We start from the raw sequence: 11,129 nt of genomic DNA, 5'->3' as shown, positions 1-11,129 counted from the left end.
TGCTTATGATTAGATTTACTTACATATTAATCGTTTTCATTGTGAAAAATACTTCATGCATAAGCATTATAAATAAATTTGCAATACAATTGTTTAATTTTCTTTATAATTTTTATATTAAGGATACAATTCATTTTTATATTATTAGACACAGTGCGTAAACTAAATAATTCATTATTATGAATAATATTTCTCAGTATTATTCAGATTTATAATCCTTTCATGTATTATATATTTAATACACAAATCTATTTTTGTATAAAATATTATACAAAAAAAACCTTTTTAACTGTTTGAAGCATTTTTAATTAAAATTAGCATTTCAGTTGAACGAATCTATTTAAAAAAAGAACAATATCTAGTTTTCCCCATGAATTTTTCATATTTGCTGTATAGGAATTGCAAATACGATTCACAAATGCTGATGTACAAGAAAAGTTTTAAAGAACATTGGGATAATTAATTAATTGCTATTTTTTATTAATAAAAAAATTAACCATTTTTTTTTCTTCTTTTCGTTACGAATTGTTATCGTCTGCTTTCTAAGTTTCGTTTAAAACTTTTGCTAATGTGTTATGGCAACAGCCCATCTTCTTCAACAATAAAAGAAATTGTTTGCTTGCGAAAGCTTTATTTTCCTTGTCTTTGTTTGTGGCTGAATAAATTGACTTTCGTCTACTTTTATTCATCATTAAATCGTCACTGTAAGGCCATTAAAAACATGAAAAGATATGTGTAAAAAGAGAAATTTTTAAAAACAGTGATAGAATCTTACTGCTGATTAGCAAAGAAATGCTTATATATTAGTTATTTCTAATTCGTCTGCGTTAATTATTTTTCTAAATTAAGAACAATTAATGGAAAAAATACTCAGAAATCAAATTTTTAATGTTGAAAAGGACAAATTTTGAATTTTGTGATTATGTAAAAATATCTTTCAGAAATAATTTTCATTGAAATTACTATGGGATAAAGAAAAAAATTGTTTAATTGCCGATTAAATTAAAATATTTAATTATTATCTTTGAGAAGTTGATAATACGCTTTCTTTTATTTCAAATAATAAGTGTGTGCAAAATGTAGTTGAATTTGTCCAGTTATTTTGGAAGAGATGAGGACAATAAATATGCAATGGCCACAATGACTTATTTATATTAAATTTTACAATTTAAGAAATTCTCAGTAATTTACCTATATACCGTTACGTTTGGCACTTTCACCAAAGTAGCGGTAATAGAAATCTCGGTAAATTTAAAATCAGTGGTTATCTCAGTATAGTTCTAAACTATGAAAAAAAATCCGTAAATAACTTTTTTTATATTTTTAAAATGAGATGTTAACATGACAAAACTAAGCTAAGTAATAACAAAATTTTTTGACCAATATTTTAAATGATTTGTAAACATAAGTTTGTTTATAAAGAATAGTGCCTAAAATAAATACCTAAAAGTGCCTTGTAAGCATAAGTTTGTTATAAATGCCTAAATAAATGTCTAATAGTGCCTTGTAAGCATAAGTTTGTTATAAAGAATAGTGCCTTGTAAGCATAAGTTTGTTATAAATGCCTAAATAAATACCTAATAGTGCCTTGTAAGCATAAGTTAGAAAGAAATAAAGTATAGTGACATATAATTAGTAAGTAGTAAGTAATAAAGTAGTTAATAATTAGTAAGTAATAAAGTAATTATTAAGTAATTAGTAAGTAATAAAGAATAGTGACATATAATTTTTTTCCTGAGATCGTTTTTGAATTTTCAACTAGAAATAACTTGCCAGAACAGTTCTTATAACACATAATTACTTTTGCTTATTTACAAAGTCCCCATATTTTGATATTCCCCGTATATCGATTGCCACACATTGGTACCGTGGAACATCCGCTACTGCTGAATCCTCTGCGACTGATTTATCTTTAAATGTCTAAATGCCCGATATATTTCCACCAACTACAGGGCAAAAGCACGCCATTCCCAAATAACTCATTTCTATTGTCCAGAAACCAGCTAATCGAAGAGGAAACTTCACACTCTGTTTCTACTATTATGCTGGACGAGTCACAAAACGTATAAAGAAAGAAACCTAGATTGAAGGACATCTTACTGCCGCTCGAAACTTTTCAAGCGATCCCCATCTCCGAGATGCCTGTCAGTGACGTTTTAAAAGCCAGTAGACCACGGCCTGATTTAATGTATCTCTTTTTCGAGGCATTTTGTTGGTCTATTGTGCTCAACAGATCCATGCGTTAATCGCACGTGGAGATGGAATAGATGTCTTTTGTGAAACTTAAATTTGAATGCACGATTGAAATGGCGGATGTAATAGGATATGGAGGAAAGAATGTTGAAAAGATCATGTTTTTGATTATGTGGGGAAAGGATGTCACAAGATCCGTTTTTTTATTGATGATTGAGCAGGTGTTGGCATTGAAAACACTCATAGAAATGTAGAATAAACTTCTTGCTTTTTCTATGAAATGATGTCTTATTAGGTTAGTGGAATTCTTTAAAATTTGTACAATTTTAAAAAATGATTCAATAGAATTGTTTCTGATCCTCTCACTTTTTTTTAACTTTTTCATAAAGTCTAGTTAGTTATATTAATGATTAATAATAAGTTGAGAATGCTTCATAATGATCAAAAAAATCTTCGACGAGATTTTAATGCTTTAAATCTCTCTGATTCTAAAACACATTCTTGAAAAGTTTGTGTATATGTCTGCCCGCCTGTTCGTTTTGCTATGTGACGTATCATCTGATTTATACGATAAATCAAAAATAAAATGAGTAGTCCAATAAAATGGGGCATTTAGATCTTGCATCAATTCTATAACCTTATCAAATTTTGGACCAAATTTATTACCAAATAAATGGGTTTTTTTCCTAAATACATATTCGAGTTTTCGTAATTATGTTATGAAACCAAACAATTAGTCATATTTATTAATATTGATCATTATTATAACAATTTCATTAATTGTTTTAAAATAATTAAACCAGTGAGTTTATTATTTGTACTATTCCTAGAAGCTATTACTTAACAATTGAATCAACTTCTAAACATAGCAAATACTTGAAGCACATATAAATGAAAACGATATAAAACATTCAGCGATTTTTTTTAAATATCGCTTCAATATGAAAGGTTTTAGTTTCATGATTTTTGTGTTTTAATAAAACTGAATGCGGATATAAAATATACATTTATAGTAAGAATAGGAAAGAAAAAGAATAAAAATATTTAAATTCGATCTGAAATCTAATATTAACAAAAATAATCTGATTCATAAGTTAATGAATCTTAAATTAATTAATATAATTTATAAGTAATATCAAGTAATAATTTCCACTTTCAAGAGCTATCATTTCAACTACAATGCTTTTTTTAAAAAAAAGAACTTTTAAAATTCCGAAACATTTGCAAATTTATATTTTTATCTTGACATTGTTTTTATAGTTTAATCTGGTGGTTATAATCAGTTTACTCTTTGCGCAAAATGAAGTTGTAAAAAAATGAAGTCAAATAAGTTCATTCTAATTAACTTTTTTTTCTAAATTTTATATCTGATATAATAATCTAAATAAAAAATGTATATATTATCTAAAATAAAATGTTTTGTGTCATTAAAAGGTGTTAATAAACACTTCTTTTCAAAACTTTCAACAGAATTTCAATTAAAAAAAAAGTACCAAATTTTTAAAAGATTTTATGCTTATTTTCTATTTACACAAGAAAAAGTATGAATATATGACTTTAACATATACTGTCCTAACTATTAATAAGAGCTAATAATAATTCCTCTCAAAATATTTTCAATATATATTCGATAAAAGCATGAAAAAAGTTTTGTTTCTCTCTTATTAAAAATTTCTAAAATGTCATTAAAATCTAAAGATTTCATTGTTTTTTTTTCTTATATTCCGATTAATAATCCAATGCCATTGAAATAAGTTAACATTTTTTCACAAGTTAAAATGATGTTGCTGTGACAGTAATTGGCAATTACGAAAAAAAAGTGAATTACTGGTAGTTACTAAGAATCTGCGGTGTGCGGGTGAAAATGGAGATGAGCTTTTAGCAACAAGTGATTAAATCTGGCAATTTTATGCATTGCATACTAAAACAAAGTTGTAATAATAATTGCTTCTGAGACTCCTTTCTTCATCAAAATGTGCTCTATTATACGAGATTCAGATATATTCATATATAACATCTATGCAAAAACTTGATAAGAAAGATTTTTCTAGATTAGTTTTAAAAGACTGAAGACTTCTTAGATGATTAGTAACTGCAGAAGTTATTTATTTATTTATTACAAATTCCCAGAAGATTGGCTATGACGCCATTAGATCTCTATCCTTCCAATATTTCTAAACTTTACAGTTTAAAAATACAAATGCAGAGCACGAGTCAAGATGAGCAGCATCAAAAATTTGATATTGTCCGTACAGAGGATATAAGGGTGAGTCACAAAGCCCAAGCCAATACAAGATGCGGGGAAACGATCATGGCCTGACTGAAGACTTCATAGATGATTGGTACGTGCAGAGGTGGATTTGGGCATTTTTGCGTCCCTAAACAGTGTACAATACGACACCCCTCTTTTAACAAACTAGTCAATTAGTTACAAATTTCAACACATTTTTAACTTAATAGTAAATGATTAAATTGAGGTTAATTTTTTGTTTTTTGAAAAATGCATGTTTTTATTTAATGGATGATTAGGGTTTATGGCATTTTGGCGGCATTCATATTTGTACGCAATCATATTTAAGCAAATAAATGTAATTTTTTAGTAAATTTAACCCTTTTCCCTCAGAAAAGTAATTCGATGCCAATGCAAAAACTTATTTATTGCTCCGAAAAATAAATCCCTATATATTTGTTTTAAGTTGAATTTTTCCGTTTAATTAAATTGCATTTTCTTACTATTGTGCAAGTATTTTGAGCAATCAAAAATAAATTAATTAAACGTCAAAATGATGCCCCGTCTTGAATGGTGAGTGAGAGTCACGATCCGAGTGCGAAGGGTTAATCAATCAGGAACCTAATCAATTATACTTTACTAATTATTCATTTTAAATAACATTTTATATTTCATAGAATTTATATGTCTTGCAAATTTAACTATTTGTCAATTACGCTGCTAACACATTCATAATCGATCTCTTTAGGGTTCCTTCAGCAAAGCGACCTTAGACAGTTGCATAGTCCACCTAACTGAAAATCCGTCATTGATTTCATATCGATTGCTATAATTAAATTAGGGATTTCACTTTAAAAATTATGAAATGCGTAAGTATAGTACAGTAATCAAATTCATATGTAATCAAGTGTTTATTAAACTTTGTGATATTTTGTTTCAGCCACTTACTCTTTTTTCTGTCGATAGACAAAAGCTTATAAATTTTATTTATATAAAACATTTATCATGAAAAAATTCTTTAAAAGGGCATCAAAAAGTATTTGGCAATATGTCTTGAACACTAGATATAAATTTCCCAGAATAATGGAATTATACAATATTTTATGACAGAAAAAGAAATGTAAAGTTTTACAATAATTTCTTTATTTTGTCTGTTGCGCATTAAATTTTACATTTATTCGTTCCTTTAAATATAAATTATTCCATAGTTTTAAACCTTTTTTCACATTTTGTTAAAATCCTATCAAATCAAATTTTTTAATAGAGCATCTTATTTTCCTGGAATAACTTTGATTAGATATTTGATAAATATTTAAAATTAATGTATCTTCATATCAATAAAAAATCTTTTATTTTATCACTCTCTTACAAAAACACTTTTCTTTACTCACTTACTATTCGGGAAATATCAGCAAAAACCAATTTAAATTAAATTATGCAAATTAAATAACATAATATCAATAAAAACTAAATATTTACTCACTCTCTTATCAAAACTCTTATTTGCTTACTTAATGTCTTGAAAAATCAACTAAAACGTTTTTAAATTTTGTGAATTAAATAACATAAGGAACCGTTTATATTATTGGGAGTAATTTCAGATTCTAAAACAACAAATGAAATATTGAAAAACTGAATTATATGATAATTACTCAAAATGTTCTTTTACATTTTGATGTTTGATGTTCCTTTTAGAATATCAAACGCCGTTTTAGTCTAAAATTGTCAGCATGATTTGTTTTTAATTAGATCAAAACTTTATTTTCAGATCATGCATGCTATTACCAGCAGGATATTTCATTTCAATCTAAAAATAACAGAATTTACAAAAATTTGTTTTAGCCCCAACAAAGCATTTCAGGAAAGGTACCAGCATAAACGATAATAGTCATTCGATTAGCCATTATACAATATTTTTTATACAATATACAATAATACTTTATACTATAAATTTTTAACAAATTTCAACATTCAAGGAAAAATTAAAAAGAAGTGACCCTATACAATTTTATTTGCTTATTAGCAAGCCTTATTTATTAGAGTATTATAATTATTAACACTATTGTAAAATTGCAACCTCAAACATTGTAAAAGACTAAAATGATTTCAAATTATTATAGGCCAAAAATTGTAGAATAAATTAAGTATTTTCTTTACACTGCTATAGTGAAAAGAAAACTTATGGACATTTATAGACAAGTACGAAAATATAGTAATTTAATGTCATTTCTTTTATTTGATTCCTTGAATAAATGCATTAATTTAATATTATTTTCTATTTTATATTAACAAAAGAATATAAAAAGAATAAAGTATAATATTTCTATTATATTCTTGAAAGATATGCAATGATCAATTGTAATTCTTCTAAATGTTCAAGTATACATCGTCAGCATATTTGGCTTTTAAATCAATATTTTATATATTAGTATCTGGTATCATGTGTAAATATTATTTTATTTATAATGTTGCAATATTTTTCTTAATTTATCAATTTTTTTGTGAAAAATATCGCACGTTTATGAGAACAGCATGTATAAAAACATTGACTTCCCTATCGGCCAGCAATGAACTTACACCCAACCGGACAGGCTGGAATTGGTTGGCATTAAATTTTAAAAAAATATATTAATTGCAGTGATATAACATCATATTTATGTCATTCTTAGTTTTAATATAAAAATTTAAAGCCATTTTCTATTTCATTCTTTGTTTTTATGTAAGCTGAATAGTTCACGTTAGGAAAATAATGGAATAAAAAAAGGGGCTTACCTTTTCTAGTGACCTTGAAAAATTATCCGAGGGGTTTTGCCGATACTGAAGACCCTCTGGAATTTTATCCTTAGATGTCATTTCTGTACAGTGATGCCCCATACAGGCGGGTCACACAAATAATCCCAGCAACTCATGAAAATATCGATATGCACTTGTTCAAAATGTAATCCACAATAGACGATGAAACCTAGTCACAAATCAAGCACAGATTAACGAAATACCTTGAACCATGTAATATCATTACATAACTTGAGATAGTTTCAACACGTAAAAGCAACAGCTGTCAAGCGTCAAAGAAGTCAATCTTTCTCAGTGCCCTACGTTAAAATTAAGTCACAAATCGATTATAAAAAAGAAAGAACCCCAAAATAATGTTACTTTAGGTCGCAACAAACCGAAAAAACAGCAATTGACGAAATTTGCAGAGAAAGATAGTGCATTGAAGAAGTCACCTGTCTTATGTGTCCCTCGAATTATTTTTTCATTTCGAAATCATCTTGGCTGTGGTTTGCTGAGCGATGGAAACAGAGAGAGAGAAAAAGGGTACGTTGTGTTTTGGATCAGTGCACTAGCCCAGTTTCACGCTAGCGACCTTGAAACTTCTTCATTGGGAACATCAGCCACGTCCCGAAAAATCGGTTCGTGAACCATTCGGACATCATCGAGTTTCGCCAAAAGCCTTTTTTCTCTCTTACCTAGCGCGTTTAATCACCGCTTTCCTTTCTCTCTCTTTTTGGTATGATGGATGATCAGAATAGATTATCTTGTAGTGGACAAACAATTCAATTAGTGGCCGTGGTGTAATAGATATGGATGGGGTGAGTTGATGTAAAAGATTTCACTGCTCGAACTACATGACTGTTAAAAGGTTTTATCATGAATCTTCATCCTATAATAGAATTTCGAGCATTTAATTATTTTTCTTTTTTGGTAAATCATGGTTCATTGGTACTTACTATCATCTGACTGAAATATTGAGAATACCATCTAGACAGGAGGAAAAAGAAATAAACGATATTGCTAGAAGCATCCAAATCCAAAATGATAAAGCCCGATCAATCCATAACGAATATTCAGGTATTGCTGGTAATCATAGGATTCAATTAGCAATACGAATGCATAGATTTGTATAGAGTGAATTCTATTCTAATGTAGGCATGTTCAGGCATGTAGCTCAGTTCGAACTACATGCCTGTAAAAATGTTATTGTGAATGTATTATCCCTAATAGAATAAAAATAGAATTTCGAACATTTAATTATTTTTTGATAAATCATGATTCATTAGTACTTACTATCATCTGAATGAAACAATAAAAATATGCTCTAGACAGGATGGAAAGAAAGAAACAATGTTGATAGAAGCATCCATATGGAAAATGACAAAGCCCGACCAATCCATTACCGATATTCCAGTATTGCTGGAAAGAATAGGATTCAATTAGTGGTATGAATATATAGATTTGTTAAGAGTAAATTCTAGTTCTAATGTAGGTATGTGGTTCTAGTAGTAGATATGCCTCTAAAATAAGTTTTATCGTGAATCTTCTATCTCTAATAGAATATAAATAGAATTTCGAACATTTAATTTTTTGATAAATCGTGGTTTATTAATATTTACCATCATTTGAATAAAGCAATGAGAATATCATCTAGGTAGAATGGAAAGAACGAAAGAAAACTGCTAAAAGCCTCCAAATCCAAAATGACAAAGCCCGACCAATCCATAACGGTTATGCAAGTATTGCTGGTAAGCCTAGGATTCGATTAGTGATAAGAATTCAATAGATTTGATTAGAGGGAATTCAAGTTTAAATATTACATTATTTTAAAAACTGAACATAAATTTCATGCATTTCATTCCTTTTGAATCATTCGTGGTTCCATCGGCACTTACTGTTATCTGAATGAAACAATAAGAATATCAACTAGGCAGTATGGAAAGAAAGAAACAATATTGTAAGAAGTATACAAGATGAAAAAACTCGCCCATTCCATAAAAGATATACAAGTATTGCTGATAAGCATAGATTCAATTAGTGATATGAATACATAGATTTGCTTCAAGTAAATTCAAGTTTAAATATTACATTATTTCAAAAATTAGGACAGGAATTTCAAGTATTTCATTCCTTTTGAATAATGTTCATCGGCACTTACTAATTTTTCTTGTTGAAACAAAAATATAATATTGCCAAGACGGGAAGAAACAGAAAATATTGCTACTAAGCATGTAAAATGAAGCAATTCGATCAATCCACAATAGATATGAGGATATTGTTTGCAGTATTGCTAGTAGACATATGATTCAAATAGTAATAAGGGTACAATAGATTTGTTTGGAACAAATTCATGTTTTAGTTTATGAGCTATATTGTTTAAGCATTACAACATAAATTTCAAGCTTTTTTTTCTTGTCTAATAATTTGTGGCCTATCGGAACATAATATCTTCCTGATTGAAGTAATGAGAATGTCATCTCGGTAGGATGGAAGAAATTAGACAATATTGTTAGTAGGCATTCAATAGTGAGAAAACCGATCAATCCACAGCAAATATGCGAGTATTGCTAATAAGCATTTGATTCAATTAGTGATAAGGATGCAACAGATTTTTTAAAACAAGTTTGTTTTTTTATGAGCCACATTATTTCAATATGAATCTGAAGCATTTAATTCCTTTTTAATAATTTACTGTCTGTCAAAATGTTGAATCTTCCGACTGAAATAAACTGAATATCATCTAGCAAAGGAGATTAACAGCTTAACTGTTTTGTCCGAGCGGCATATGTGCATCGATTTATAGAATTTTGATAGTTGTAAGCAAAAATAAGCCATTCAATATTAAAAGTACTTCGAATACATAGATAAGTCAAGTATCCAATGGATTTCCATTTGAATCAAAATAAGAAAATATTCCCAAAATAGAAGGTGTCATATTAGAAATAAAGAAAATAAAACAGTTAAGGGGTTAATATAAAACAGGATAAAAGAGGATAATAGTATCAGTAGGCGTATTTCCATCAATGATAGTATTGTAAAAGAATTGATTTAGCGAGTTGATATTAAATTTCACCATATGTGCCGTAAAAAATCATTTTATCATGAATTCTGTAATTTTTTACATATATTAAAACACATTTTTTTTAAATTTAGAGATTGTCCGGATTTTACTGTATGGTATTTGTCTGGAACAAGACAATTTTTCCATGAATCGTATAATTTCATTAGAATTGCCTTTTTACAAATTTTGGTACTTGAATGGTTCCTTATGTTCCGTCATCTCTTTCTGGTCAAAAACATCTCGTCAAATTAACTAATTATTAATAATGCATAAATGTTAGTAATAATCTTAACATAATATAAAAGCGCTTGGGAATAATCATTCATAAAGGTATCACCAAATAGTTAAACATTTTTGCATCCCCTTCTGATAAATATTAATTTATTAACACAAACCTCCTCTCTAATCAAGCAATATTTCAAATAGAATATGATATTTATTACCTTAATTAACACGACATTTTTATACAAATTACATCAATCAAAAAATTGCCACCCATAGCTTTCAAAACTGAATGTTTAATATTAACAATTTCAGTTACTATTATGTTGCTGCTACTTTTTACTTAGTCTCCTTTTGCAGAAGCACAAAAAAAGAAAAAAACGTATCAAAATTTTAAAATTTTGCCATTGAATGATCCCTTTCCCAAGATAAAAGAGTGACAAATTTCAAAGTTCAATTCAAAAGAAATAGAAGAGGGTGCTAAGAATTAAAAAATATGCTATATATTTATATATTACATACTTTCGAAATTCTCTGGAATTTTGTAAAGTTCATTTCAGTCTCCATTCAAAATTATATTTCGAGGTTTATTTGAATTTATATGTGAAGAAAAATGAATGCAAGTTTTTATTATCTTTTTTGTCAAAT

Source organism: Argiope bruennichi, chromosome 5 (assembly GCF_947563725.1).
Source record: "Argiope bruennichi chromosome 5, qqArgBrue1.1, whole genome shotgun sequence".
Lineage (NCBI taxonomy): Eukaryota > Metazoa > Arthropoda > Arachnida > Araneae > Araneidae > Argiope > Argiope bruennichi.
The sequence above is the reverse complement of the archived record's forward strand: the minus strand, read 5'-3'. Positions refer to the sequence as shown.